Raw genomic sequence first — 14,987 nt, 5'->3', positions numbered from 1 at the left:
GATGCAATTGTCTTCTGAGAAGTTGCAAACTGGATTGATTGCATAATCAAGGACTAAATTCTCTGATTGACTAATTGGCTGTGGACTAGGAACTTGCAAGTGTTGACTCAAGTGGCTTGATTGATAAACTAGCTATTAATTAGATATTGAAGTACCAATGACTTTGTGTGAATTATAATTCATTATCTGTCTTGTGAATTGCACCAGAATTTGAATTGATTGTTTTGTGTTGATGTTATTTTTAAAAGGTCTTGAAAACAAGTGTGAAACAATCATATCTGAAGAGGACAGAAAAATAAAAGACAGTTTAGAAAGCACATGGAGTTGGCTTGAATGCAGATCTGAATAATGCACCTGAAATGTGAGTGTGCTATGCTCCAAGTGATATTGGGTGTGATGACCTTAGATTGTTTTCTCAATGCTGTAACACAAAAAAGTTAGTAATATGGGAGTTGGCAATTCTCAAAATTCACCTGTGTGGGCTTTAACCTTAAAGTTGCCTGCAGACTTGTGCAATTTGTGACTCATCTGCACGCAGTCTATTCGCTTTGAATGACATTGGGATAGTGATCTCTGTGGGAGATAACTCATAGAGAACGACGTATGTCCATATGGTTAAGACATCATTTGAAAGAGAGTCCATGACATGCACAGGAGCAACAGGTTGCTGAGGGCAGGATCACATGCACTGAAATGTGTCAGGAGACCTATTGGACTCAGTTGTATGCAGAGGGTCAGTATAGTAGACATACAAATGTCAAAAACACAGTGTTAGAAGACTTAAACTGCTAATAATTGTAGTGACCTCTTGATGTAGAATGATAGCTGGGCAGATTACTTTCAATTATGTAGAAGGTCATCCAATGAAGATCACCATAGTACTGAATGTTTTTATGTTAAGATCATTTTGGTCTATTTGTGGAAATCTTTGTGTGTCAAATAAGCCATGGCTTTTGCAGTACTGCCAGGTTCCCCAAGGTTGCAGGAAGTGCACATCTACAGCTCAATATACTCCAGCACTACACTACCCTGAACAATAGGGTAGCACGGTGGCTCAGTGATTAGCACTGCTGCCTCACAGCACCAGGCTCCCAAGTTCAATTCTAGCCTTAGGCGACTGTCTGTGTGGAGCTTGCACATTCTCCCTGTGTCTGTGTGGATTTCCTCTGGGTGCTCCAGTTTCCGCCCACAGTCCAAAGATGTGCAGGTCAGGTGAATTGGCCATGTTAAATTGCCCATAGTGTTAGGTGCATTTAGTCAGAGGGAAATGGGTCTGGGTGGGTCGGTATGGACTTGTTGGGCCAAAGGGCCTGTTTCTGTACTGTAGGGAATCTAATACAACATTTATCCCTCAACCAAAATCACCAAAACAGATTATCTGCTTGTGAAAGATTGTTGATATTGCTATAGACCTGCTGTCTTACTTACATTACAACAATAACCAGCTAGAACATGATTTTAGACATTCTGAGGTCATAAAAACACAATATAAATGCAAATTATTTATTTTTGTTTATTCCTTGTTTGTAGTCAAAAAGTGTGGTGCTGGAAAAGCACAGCCAGTCAGGCAGCATCAAGGAGCAGGAGAGTCAACATTTTGAGCATAAGCTCATCATTGGGAATGCGGGGTGCCCTAGGGGGCTGAGACATAAATGGGAGGGGGTGGGGCTGGGGGGAAGGTAGCTGGGAATTAGATAGATAGATAGATTGAGGGGGAGGGTGATGGTGATAGGCCGGAGGGGAGGGTGGTGTGGATAGGTGGGAAGGAAGATGGAAAGGTAGGACAGTTCAAAAGGGTGATGCTGAGTAAGAGGATTGGATCTAGGATAAGGTGGGAGAGTGGAGATGAGGAAACTGGTGAAATCGCCATTGATTCCATGTGGTTGGAGGTCCCAAGGCAACCACATGGAATCAATGGCGATTTCACCAGTTTCCTCATCTCCCCTCCCCCTACCTTATCCCAGATCCAACCTCCAACTCAGCACCGCCTCTTAAACTGTCCTACCTGTCAATCTTCCTTCCCACCTATCCACTCGCCCTCCCCTTTGACCTATCACCATCACCCTCCACCCTCCATTTACCTATCGCATTCCCAGACTCACCCCTTCCTATTTGTCTCTCAGCATCCTTGCAATCCAACCCCTCTAACTCCAACATTCCAGATGAAAGCATATGCTCGAAACATTGATTCTCCTGCTCCTCAGATGCTTTTCCAGCATCACACTTTTTGACTGATGTCCAGCAGCTGCAGTCCCTCACTTTCTCCTAATCCTTAATTGCAGCCTGGTTGAAGGAGTCAGGTTTTAATTCAGTTGTTGACCTCTTTCCATTCAGCTGCCATTTACATTTTTTTCCGGAGAATGGACCAGATTTAAACCAGGCCTCTGTACTATGGTACTCATCCTATAACAGAACTTTCAAATATTCAGCATCAAAGGGAGCAATGATGCTCACATCTCTCTGGCCCACAATTGAGAATAATTAGTCTCTGTTTCTGCTGCCAACAGTCATTGTACTTTTATGTGGAGTTGCAGCTGCTTTGCAGCAGCCAAGAGCTGAGATCTCTATGGCTGCTGCATTTACGAGACAAAATTGCAAAGCTGTTAATATAAGAGTTTCCTGCGCTGACAATCTACTCCGATGTAAGGAATGAACACAGATTGGCAAGCTGAATGTTGCTTTGACCTGCATTGCCAGCATGATACAGAATCATGCAGTCACAATAGTGCCAGAATGACAAAACATCTTCTTCTTCTAATTTAATTTGTTGTTTAAAAAAAACATTTTGAGAATAGGCGTTAATTTTATGATCTGTGCCTATGAATCATTTAATGGGAATTATTGTGTATTGTAGAAGAACATGTTAGAAAGATTCTATTCATTCTATGCTCAGCAGGCTAAAACATTTTATCAACATTGTTCTGACTGTATTAATTATTTGTACCAACTATTCATGGAAAAAAAATCACACTTTCAAAATTCTGGCTGAGATTTTCCCATTTCTGGATTAAGCAGAAGAAATTTCCAGAGAGAAATCTTTGGCCTATCATATTCAGAAAGGTGGCTGAATCCAATGTTAATTAGATAGTTAACCTGGCAAGGACCAATCATCAGCCAGAATTATGGTCCTAGAGCAGAAATTCCTGTCCATCTAAAGCTGTCATGGCAACACAATGATGAAGTCTATGGCTGCTGCCAGGACAACATCCCTAAGTTCCCGGGAAAGAGGACCACTACCTAGTTTCCCAGCAATGTTTGGGAAGTGGGTCGGGGTGAGGACAATTGAGGTTGGTGGTGGTGGCAAGATCAAAAACAAGAAAAATTGGGGTGGCTCATAGAAGAAACTCCTGCCCCGGGTCCAGTCCCTCTGTCTTGTGTAAACTCGTGCAGATTGAGTGCGACCATCCCATTGCACCACTCAGGAGGTGAAAAGTTCACCCTCTGTTATTTTAAGGGGGAAGGGTGTCTTCAATTATTCTTCTTTTAGAATGTCTTCCAGTTTTGTCTTTAAATATAACTGATTTGCCCTGCTTACTGACACTGTCTTGAATGCTGAATGCTTATAGTAATTTTGTTTTTTTTAATGTCACTTAAGGATCAAAATGTAGTGAAGGCAAAGTGACAAATTCTTAGATCCCAACTGGCAGCCAAGAATGTCAAAGGTGAAGCTTCATATTGCTCAGGCAGTTGTGTATTACAATCAGAATAATGCCTTTATTGCTGCATTAATGCTTCTAGTTCAGTTTCACATCTTTTAATACAAAAGAGATATTTTTCTAAAGATAATAAAGTTATTCGCCCGCTGTAAACAGACATACATATTGACAAGACTGTGTAATCATTACAAGTTTTATCAACCAGCAACTGGCAATGGCTTATTAATATTCAGTTGTATCAAGTGTGTGGAGACTATAAAAAGCATAAAAGCAGATCTTATGAATTTATCATTCTAGTTCCTATATTGTATGCAAGCATTAGGTAACCAGGTGGCCAGATCATTCACTTTGTAGAATATCCGATCCATTAATTTATCAGCAACTTTAAATTTGCAAATAAAGACTCTAACATGTGATTGTAGTCCCAAGTTTTCAGAGCATGAAGGTTCAGCAAAAATAAATAAAGGATTTGACAACAATGCATCAGAAATAAGACTTCTATCCAAGCTCTATTTAATATGTACATAATTTGGAGGATATGAGGCTACTTTTTAAAGCAAAGGTTGTTGCTGGAGAAAAGGGCACAGATACTTACAACCTTGTAAATTCACTCTTTTTTAACTTAACGGCATATGGTGATAACAGCTTGAGAAAGGAAATCTGTGATTTGGCCATGTCAGCTGTACCAATGCTGCAAGTATGACTGTAAGCCATCTGGTTCTGAGTTGTTTTCGGATAAGACTTCACATGGCTTCTCACCAAAGTTATTTATTTCATGGCGACCCAATTTTCTTAGAAATGATTATGCAAACTAGAGCTGAGTGGCTCATCCTCCAACACTTTTGTATAAAGTCGGGGCTGTTGGGATTTGCATCTTCATCATTTGAAGGTCTTTTGCTAGGGAAATGAAAGACTATTTTTTTCCAATTATTCTAAGATACAGTGGGATCAAATATTCTGAGGTATAGTGGGATCAAATACCAGTTGCTGGCACATCTTGACTTAAATAAAAAAGTAGACATGCCTGGGATTTTTCAATGCCAATTCTTTGGAAATGTACTGGAAGGTCTGTGAATTTTCACTTCTTCATCTCCTTTTTGAATCTGACCAGCAACAACTAGGACTGGAGTCAGCATCTGTCATTACTGTGAAATCAGCAGCCATTTTTACATGATAACATATTATCGTTTCTCAGCAAAACCATTTTTCCTCTCTTGAGAAGCTGAAGTCTATATTGTAAGACATGACTAAGGTTTTTTTAAAAAGAATTAAAAGGGCTACTTGATAGTGGATAAGTTGCCAGGGCCAGATGGATTGTTCCCTATGATGTTGAAGGAGATCGGGGAGGAAATAATAGCTGTTCTCAGGATTATTTTTCAATCTTCACTCGGCACAGGTGAGGTGCAGAGGATGAGAGGATCACAAATGTAGTTCTGTTGTTTAAAAAGGGTATAAGGGAAATGCCAATTATAGGCATGATGGGACTTCGATGATGGGAAAATTGTTAGAATCAGTCCTGAGAAATTGGATAAACTGTCACTTAGGAAGCCATGGACTAGTTAGCAATAGTCAGCATGACTTTAAGGGGAGGTCATGCTTTACAAATTTGATTTAATTCTTTGAATAAGTGACAGGGAGGGTCAATGTTGTCTACATAGACTTTAGTAAGACATTTGGCAAAATTCCATGTGGCAAACTGCTCAAAAAAAACTCCATGGGATACAATGATTTGAATTGGATCCAAAGTTGGCTTAATTACAGAGAGCAGAGGATAATGGTCAATGGCTGTCCTTGCAAATAGAAAACTGTTACAAGTGATATTCTATAGGGCTTGGTGTTGGGATCCCTGCTGTTTGTTTTATACATTAATGATTTTGACTGATTGTGGGGAGCACAATTGGGAAATTTGCAGACGACACAAAAATTGGTTATGTAGTGGATAGTGTAGATAGCTGTAAGCTTTTACTGTCTTGTATAATTTCTATGGTTTCTGTTGGTAACCAGCAAAATTGAATAATTGCACTAAGCTCATGGTTTGAATGACTGAAATTAATAGGATGCTGAAAAGATTGAGAGGAACAAAAATCACTGGTTTTGACCTTTTGCAAGAAGGAGCAAGAGGACATTATTTGTGGGGCATTGGGATTACAACATAGCAAAGATGCAGGTCAGAGAACAAGTGGATCATGAAAAAGGTTCCTTCAAATTGCACCTTTCATGACACCAAGAAGTCTCAAAATAATTTGCAACCAATTAAGTGCTTTGTAAAGCATAGCAACTGATATTACATGGCAGCAACATTCCACAAACAGCAATGCAATAGTAATTCAACCCTGGAATGCTAGTGGATTTTAGCAACGATTTCTTTTCTACATGTAAAGAGGAATATTTTTCTTTACCATTAAAATATGTTTAACAAAAATAACATTTGACCAGAAATAATGAAAACAGCATTTTTTGTTTGTTGTCCATTCTCTGTGAATTAAATTGACCTTATCTAATTTCTTTCTTTTTTGGATAAAAACGTGCTTCCAATTCTACTTCCATTAGCTTCACTGTGACCTCTGAGCATCTTCAACTCTGTTGAATCTGTACTTTGACAACTAGCTTCACTTAACAATTGTGACATTGATTAAGTTTTCTTAATCACTTTGTTCTATCAGTAGTTTTAGTAATATTTCATTTCCTTTTGGACTTTCACTTTAGTTATATGGTCTCCTTTTGTCAGATTTCTGCTTTGAAGCAAATGATTTACATAATATGGACATGGTCTCTTCCAATATTCACTTCACCAGTATGAAAGCCCAATGTGCCTTGTATAGTATTAAGTGGGTCAATTGGGAGATAAAGATTGAAACAACAAATCTTGTTTTCTTATCTCCCCAGTCCTCAACCTTGGATGGTGGAACTTCTTCATTTCATTCTATCCTGGAAGGGTGGATAAGATGGTGATAACTGTGGCTGATATAAATGCGCACACTCTCTTTACAATAATTCCAGACACACAGTTCTACTTATTGCCTCAGTCATTTTTCATCATATCCTTCCAACCAGCACTAAACTTTTAAAGTGTTATGCCCAATCTATTAGGACTCAAATTTGTTTTGCTTTATTTTCAGTACAACAGCAGCTTTGTGCAATAGAGCCATTGTATTTTCCCAAATAATTTGCCAAAGTATAGATTATTAAACTACTTATTAAATCTATGTTTGTGTTGGCTTTGACTGTGCCATTATACCAAATGAAGCAAGTCCTGGATTCTATGTGAGTTGCATCTTTTTTGGTATTCTTCTCTTCCCCTCTCATTATTTTTTGCTTTCAATGTATTTTATCTAACTACTCAGTTTGACATTGAATTCAGCTTGATGTTTTTTATGTGTTCTTCCTTCATTGAGTGCCTTCAGTGCCCTGTACTTGGTTGCAAATTCTTGAAAGTTGTTTATTTCTGCTGTGGTTAACAATGATATTTAACAGCAATAACTGAAATACATGCTTCCTTAAATTGCAGTGTGCACATTGGTCATAATAGCATTGGTCTTCCTTTTGATTGTCTGTATGTTTTATTTTTTAAAAAAATTTGAAACATTCAACTTCAAAGATGTTGAAGTGCGTGCATTGTTTGGTATTTGGGTGAGAACAAAGATAACTTGGCTCATCAGATTATCTCTCTATGGCAATGTTGAAAAAGTAAGATGCAAATTGCAAAGACAAAGAAATGGATTGGGACCTTATTGTATGATCAGCAATGGTGGGATGTCAACTTCTCTGGGGCCAAAATAAGTGGGTACACCAGGTACTTGCAATTTTACCTCAGACTAACTTGTGCTAAGTTTATTACAATATTATCCACCTCAGAAACAACTTACTTGCAACTTGTACCAAAATGTCTTTTTCATCTCTTTGTAAAATTTATTTTAGGTCGGGCGGGGGGGGTCAATTTAATTTGGTTTCTTTAAGTTACAGATGGAAGAGGTTTTCCTTTCAGGAACTGTATGAAACACATCCCTCTTTAAAGCCATTATAATATTTCATTATATTCAGAATGTGCTCCTGGCTACAATCATCTTGGATTAGTTTAGTAGCTTTTTGAAGATTAGTTAGTCAATTATGGAATATTTAGCGATTGCTATAGCTGACGCTTCCAATCAGAGACATATATCACTTGAGGCCAAACTATTTACATTGTCTCATTGATGTTAGATGAAGCTAAGCCCATTTAGTTAATATTTTTTACAACCAAACAAACAGTTAATAATAGATAACTCAGACTACAATGACCAAGAACTTGTCTGTAATATATATCCTAGCAAAACGTCTTATTAAAATGGCTCCCATACAAGTGCTCTGTCCCAGAGACATACAAGCTCCTTGCGTAAGATCTTGACTTGATGCAATAGTGTGAAGTAAGTGTTCATGAGTCAGCATTCTGTATGTGAACCAATTTATTCACTCTGATTCAATTGCTCATATTCATCATAGATTTTAAAAACCTTCCTATCTTTGATTTCACTTCTACATTTAAATTTGTTCTCAACAGTTGTACTTTCTCATCTCAAGCCCAGAAGTTTCAGTCAGTGGAAGATAGGAGTTAATTCCATAATGTGAAAGCCCAGTAATGCTTGTATAGCATCAAGTGGCTCAACTGGGAGCTAAAGATTGAAACACCATTTTTTTTTTGTCTCCTCCCACACCCTTGTATGTTAGAACAACTTCATTTCATTCCATCTTAGAAGGGGGTGGGGTTATCAGATGGTGGTGATAACACTGGCTGATATTAATGAGCAGACTGTAGTGACTGTGCAAAAAGATTCATCTCTTGTTCTCAGGATCAAGAGTTAGGCAACCAAATGGGGTGGCAATTCCATCCCACAACATTTAGCTTAGCTGGACTAGGCATACCCAAGGATTTTTTAGTGCTTCCCCATGAAAATTCCAGCTACTATAGTAGATCTGTAAAGAAATGCATTGCTGACTTCATATGGTACAAGCATTCCACAGGTTAATCATCTCCTTTAGGTTGAAGCATATCTGGTGTTCCTTTCTCATTTCTCCTCATTCTGCTCTTATTTGTTCTCTGATAGAAGGACATATATGGTATAATTAATGGGAGAGACAAGAGAAATTCCTGCCTGCATGTGTAGCCTGGGGGTTCTGATTTCATTTACTGTAGTCATATGTACCTAAGTACAATGAAAAGCTTTGTTTTATGAGCAGTTCAGGCAGATCATAGCAAACAAGGACTTACAGATCATTGGATGCTTAGACAGAGTGAGGCATACAGGTTACAACTGCACAAAACAAGATCAACATTACCAAGATCAACATTATTTTAAATTAGAGACATCCATTCAGCAGTCCAATAATAGCAGGGAAGAAGCTGTTCTTGAACCTGCTCGTGCGTTTTTTCAAGTTTCTGTATTTTCTGCCTAATGGAAGAGGTTATAGGAGAGCAGTACAAGCTGGGAGGGGTCTTTGTTGAAGTTCACAGCCTTCCTGCAACCACAAGAATTGTAAATGGAGTCTGTGGATTGTCTGGGCTATGCACACAACTTTCTGCAGTTGCTTAAAGTCCTGGGCAGAGCAGTTGCTGTACCAGGCTGTTATGCACTTGAATAGAATGCTTTCTATGGAACATCTGTAAAAGTGAGTCCTTATGGACATGCTGAATGTCCTAAGCTGCCTAAGAAAGAAAAGTTAAAAATCACACAACACTAAGTTATAGTCCAACAGGTTTAATTGGAAGCACACTAGCTTTCGGAGTGACGCTCCTTCATTAGGTGATTGTGACAATCACCTGATAAAGGAGCATCGCTCCGAAAGCTAGTGTGCTTCCAATTAAACCTGTTGGACTATAACCTGGTGTTGTGTGATTTTTTACTTTGTACACCCCAGTTCAACACCGGCATCTCTGAATCATAAGAAAGAAAAGGCATTGTTGTGTCTTCTTGACCATTGTATTGACATGGGAAGTCCAGGACTGATTGTCGGTTATCGCCGCTCCTAGGAACTTGATGGTGTTGACCCTCTTCACCTCAGCTCGTTGATGAAGATGGGGGTGTGCCCTTCTCCTTTCTTCTTGAAGTCAATGATCAGTTATTTTGTTTTGTTGAAATTGAGAGAGAAATTGGGAGCCTCGAGTTGATGTCTGCCATGATCAACCTCTCAAAGCACTTCACGATTATGGAGGTCAGAGCCACTGGGTGCTAGTCATTAAGGTGCATTGCATGTAGCATGTGCTATTAGAAGCAAAGCTGAAATTGCTCCATTCACAATTGAGGAATGAGCTACAATAAACAGGAACATTCTTCAGAGCTTTTTGAATATACATGCTTCCTCTATTGCCAACTTTGCAGAGAACCAATGCTGCTTTTTATAATGAGTTTAGTCAATCAGTGGTAGACTTTTGATGCACCAGGCTATTCCTTTGATATCTTATTGTTTGCAGAAAGGAGGGGCTACATTCCAACACTTTTATTTCTGCTGGAATTGATTGCATATTTTAGATTTCACCCAACTCTGTTATTTTGGGAGTTGCCCTTCATCTGATGTCTGTCAAAATGGTCTCATAATGATAGAAAAACTATAAAATGGTCAGATAAAATGATGACTCATTTGTTGAAAAATAAGTTACAGTTGCATACAGTATACTAATCTTCTTTAAATAAAACTAAGAAGTGTTAAAAACAGCAACAGAATCTGCTAATAAACACGGCAGGTCTGACAGCACTTGTAGAGAGAAAGGCAAAATTACAGTTTTAAGTCCAGTGACCCTTTGTCAGACCTTTCTGAGAGTAGGAGCATGAAGGAGCAGAGCCTGGCTCAGATCATTCATTCACACAGATGTTTAACCAATGTACTTTTACATTTTTTGGCAGATCCCCAGGAAAGTCTCCACAAAGCCCAAAAGTCACTTTGAAAATGACAGCTCTATTCCAGAACTAATCGGCATTTGACAATCTGCAAAGTTTTGGTTTAGATCATGCAAAATGATTTTTTTTTTGTCTGACTCTTTTCGAGGGTCTAGGAAACCTCAGTAAGAAGTAAAAGAAAAGTTAGTATGCTTTACAAACATTTAAGTTGTGAACTAAAAAGGAATAATTGTAAACAGGTAACTAAATGATGCATGATTGACATCTTTAACTTGTAAGTGGATCATTTAAATTTATGCCAAATGAAACCTTCAAGTTGATGAGGTAATTCATTGGTTGCTTTTATTTCAGACAGTCTTGAACAATTCCTCTGGATATGACATTTCGAATAAAAGGAGACCCCAGGGTTTAATTTTGGCAATGTGCTTGCTCCCAATAGGAGGCCCTCTAGAGTTCAATTAACCACTTTCAATCATAAAACATATCACTACTTGTTTGAAAGAAGGGTCAAATGTAAATGAATTGCATTATTAGCAGGAGGATATTGCTATCCCAAGGTACTTACTGCTTTTGAAGAACCATTGAAAAAAATGAGCTTCAGACTAATTAATCCTTTGAACCAAACAAAGTTTCCAACTTGTTTAATTTAATCTAATATGCTGCAGATATAATTGACATTTCCATCAGAGTTAGGAAGAGGGTATTAACTCTGTCTTTTATCCACCGGTTGACTAGATAAGAGCCATAAGATAAGGATGCAGAGTAGGTCATTTTAGAATGAGATGAGGAGAAATACTTTTTCTCAGGCGAGCCTGTGGAATTCTCTGCCACAGAAAGCGGTTGAGGTCAATACATTAAATAGTTCCAATAAGGCGTTAGATATGGTTCTTAGGGTTAAGGGATTAACAAACTGGGAACATGGTATTCTGTTGGATGATCAGTAATAATCATGTTGAATGGCAGAGCAGGTCCAAAGGGCCAAATGGCCTCCTCCTGCCCTTATTTTCTTTGTTCTTTTTAATGTGAAACTGCACAGAGTCTGCTTTACAGTGTTTTACTGGTTAGATTTTAACCTGGGTTAGTAAACAGGTCAATATAGCCTGAGCCTGGTTAACTACCTCATTTATGTTGGCACTGCCTGGTATCATTCCTAAAGGAGCACAATATTGCAAGTGCACAGAAATGCCAGGCTACAAGGTTTATTCTAAAACGTCATGTTAACCAGTCAGACCAGACAATTTTTAAAAATGACAGAAGGTATGAAACAACATTTCCTTTCAACAAGATTAGGCTAAATGGGTCAGTTACCTGACTATTAAAATTGACTCCAACACTTTTGTTTCTTGCAACTTTAGTAAGAACTAAAACAAATTAAATGAAATATTGATCACAAATTCACAGATTGAGCTACTCTGTTGCTTGTTGACAGTCTTGTGGTAGTGATTGTATGACCTTACTATCAATTTGATTGCTCTCACAGTCTGGGTTTTCTCCATGGTGGAGGGAGATGCACTCCATCATGATAACTGAGCTCTGAAATTGCAATACCCATTTCTGAACACAGAATTTCCCATTGTGTTGGGAATGAATGGGATTGGGTTAGGTCAGGATTTGTGGATGCACATCTGAGAGAGGGAGCTAGTTTTTTTTAAATCATGCCTCTAAGATTGTGTAATTTTGGAAGCCCAGGAGCATGAGATTTGAAATGTGCAGTAAGTGCAGGTCTGAATTTGGGCATTTCTTTTGAAAGGCCAGTTTTTCATTTGGAAAGGTGGGTTACCTGTTTGGATATGGTTCAAGTTCATATTGGCAACGATCAAAGTGATCTTTGGCAGAAGTAAGCTGCTGATTGGAGGAGGTATGGTGCTGTTTCAAAGGATTAAAACTAAGGCTAATCGTGTGTAAAATGTACATAAACTTATTAATTGTCAAGCAGATGAAAAGTGTCAACAGAACTGAGAAAGTAAACTGTCAGAAATGTTAAAAGCAAATATCAAGAGCATCTGTCAAGAATGACTATCAAAAATGCAAAGAGGACCTGACAAATATGTTATGAGGATTTGTCCAATGGACCTATAAAAGTCTCAAGTAGACCTGTCACTAACAACTGTCAAAGGGAGTTGTGAAGGTGTGAAAATGTTTAAAATATCTGCCCTTGAAATACTATAAAATAAATTGTCAGTCATTAGAAAGATCGAATATCTATTGACATAAGCATGAGATCTTCCATTACTATATTTTGCTGCATGATTGATTTTACAATAATCCTTTCTCACGGCAGGGTGCCTGCTATTTCACAGTTACATTGACAGAAACAAGTTATACACCCTTTATGGTGGGGTTATGAACTCCAAAACTTGTTACTATCAGGGAATATGTACTTAAATGTTGATGTACTTAAAAGCTGATTGGTGAATTCTGGCATTATGTTACTCTAATTGTCAATAATAGTTAATGTCAGGTAATGGCAGGTCAGCTTGGCCCAAGTGGAGCTTACGTCCCATGTTATATGCAGCTCACTGTTTTGGAACTTCAGAGGCAGCTATTGTAATTGTTGTACATCTGCAAGACACAGGGCACCATTGATAGTGCATTTAGGGAGGTGATCATATTCCATGATACAGGTGTATAGGGAGTGAGGGATTAGTAAATAGCCTAAGAGAACCAAACAGGAGATAGTGAGGACTGCAGATGCTGGAGATCAGTGTTGAGAGTAGGGTACTGGGAAAGCACAGCAGGTCAAGCATCATCCGAGGAGCAGGAGAATTGACGTTTCAGGAAATGAGAACCAAACAGACAGTGCAAGAAACCCCATTGTGTACTTTGCTTGTTAATTGATATTCAATTTTGAATCCTCATGAGGTTGATGGTTTCTCAAGTGACTGCAGCCAGAGCTAAGCTGGTGGCATTACAACTGGTTGTACTGGGAGGAAGGAAGAAGAATTAAAGAGCAAAACCGGTTGCATGGTTGAATGGTTGCAAAAAATTCTTGGAGAGGGTGAACAGACAGAGATTTTGATCCATGTTGCTACCAAAGACTTAAATTCAAATGGGGATGGGCCCTGAAAGCAGATTTCAGACAGCCCAGTAGAAGGTTGAAAGGCAGCAACTCGAAAGCAGTAGTGTTTGGGTTTCACCCAGTCCTACATGCGTGGGAGCATATAAATAGGAGAATTGAATAATTGAACACATAACTGGGAAACTGGTGCTGGAGGTAGGCAGTCTATAGATCTGGGGAAGATAGCACCAGTACAATCTATATTCCTGAACAACACTGCAAAACAAGAAACATTTCAGGGTACTGTTGGTGAAGTTTAAAACTTGAGTGCCAGAGGTTGACAACTGAGGGCAAATTCAAAGCAGGGAAAAGAAAGAAGAAACTTAGCGAGTGAACCTGAAAAGTAGAGAAAACAATAATTAACAAGAGTGCAGCACAGCATTTTGGCAGGTATGTAAATATGTAAGGAGCATAGCAAATGAAGCTGATGAGTTGAGGGTACACATACGCATGACTTAAAGATGATCAAGGGGAGAAACATAACATCCCTGGATGTAGATTTGTAAAGCATTATGAAGAAGCAGAGAAAACAGGAGCAAAAGAAGGCCATTCGGCTTTTTCAGTCTACATTGCTATTCATCATGGCTGATCATTTAAGTCAATAGTCTGTTCCCATTTTTGCCCCATATCCTTTGATTTATTGAGTCATAGAGCCATGGCACATACAGCATGGAAAAAGACCCTCTGGTCCAACTAGTCCACACCAATCTTTTTCCCAAACTAAACCAGTCCTACTTGTCTGCATTTGGCCCATATCCCTCCAAACCTTCCTGCTCGTGTACCCATCCAGATGCTGTTTAAATGTTGTAACTGTATCTGCATCTACCACGTTCCTCTGGCACTTAATTCTATAATGAACCAACTCTGTGTAAAAAGGTTACAACTCACGTTCTTCTTAAAATGTTATGCTCTCACCTTAAAAGTATGCCCCTTAGTTTTGAACTCCCCCATCCTAGGGAAAAGACCCTAACTATTCACTTTTTAAATGTCCCTCATGATTTTGTAAAGCTGTATAAGGTAATCACTCTTATGTTCCAGTGAAAGAAGTCCCAGCCTATTCAACCTATTATTATAACTGAAATCTTCTTTTACCAGCAACATCCTGGTGAATATTTTCTGAACCCTTTCCAATTTAATAGCATCCTTCCTAAAGCTGATCAACCAGAAATGCAAGCAATCCTCCTGAAGAAGTCTCACCAACGTCCTGTACAACCTCAACATGATGTCCCAACTCCCACAATGAAAGGTTTGAGCAACTAAGACAAGCATGCTAAACACCCTCTTAACCACCCCATCTACCTGTGACACAAATTTCAAAGCATTATGTAACTGAATCCCTAGATCTCTCTGTTCTACAACACCATCTTGATCAGTTGGGAAAGTGGGCCGAGAAATAGCAAATGG

At 38.7% G+C, this 14,987-nt stretch overlaps 1 long non-coding RNA gene across 1 annotated transcript in view; it reads left to right on the top strand.

The window, feature by feature from the left end:
* The first annotated feature begins 290 nt into the window (after positions 1-290).
* Positions 291-14,987, top strand: part of LOC122549575 — a 25,944-nt gene continuing 11,247 nt past the window's right edge. Inside the window, exon 1 of the long non-coding RNA XR_006311586.1 lies at positions 291-361. This is a non-coding gene — a long non-coding RNA (uncharacterized LOC122549575). The remainder of the gene's footprint in view (positions 362-14,987) is intronic.

The sequence above is a fragment of the Chiloscyllium plagiosum genome, chromosome 4, assembly GCF_004010195.1.
Source record: "Chiloscyllium plagiosum isolate BGI_BamShark_2017 chromosome 4, ASM401019v2, whole genome shotgun sequence".
Lineage (NCBI taxonomy): Eukaryota > Metazoa > Chordata > Chondrichthyes > Orectolobiformes > Hemiscylliidae > Chiloscyllium > Chiloscyllium plagiosum.
The sequence above is the reverse complement of the archived record's forward strand: the minus strand, read 5'-3'. Positions and strand labels throughout refer to the sequence as shown.